We start from the raw sequence: 320 nt of genomic DNA, 5'->3' as shown, positions 1-320 counted from the left end.
CGGTAGGTAGGTAGGTGCGATCCAATAACTATATTTCCAGACCTTATTATCCGTTCTCCTGGCCATTCGCTGTCGACAGCCGACGACTTGCTTAGGCAGGCATGGCGACCCTCCTGCCAAGTCGAGTCAGTCGCAGACCAGCTTTCAGACACGCGATGCCTCCTCCTCTGGGCCAAGGTGTCAAGTGGCACTGACACCTCGGCATTTACACGCCGCTGTTTGGCCCTCTGGGAGCTTCTTGGTGATGACTGTTTCACTGAAATATCTTTTACAGGATAAAGATATCTATGACGCCAATCTCGTACCTTTTTAGATCGCAA

The sequence above is a fragment of the Penaeus monodon genome, chromosome 27, assembly GCF_015228065.2.
Source record: "Penaeus monodon isolate SGIC_2016 chromosome 27, NSTDA_Pmon_1, whole genome shotgun sequence".
In the NCBI taxonomy this organism is placed as follows: domain Eukaryota; kingdom Metazoa; phylum Arthropoda; class Malacostraca; order Decapoda; family Penaeidae; genus Penaeus; species Penaeus monodon.
The sequence above is the reverse complement of the archived record's forward strand: the minus strand, read 5'-3'. Positions refer to the sequence as shown.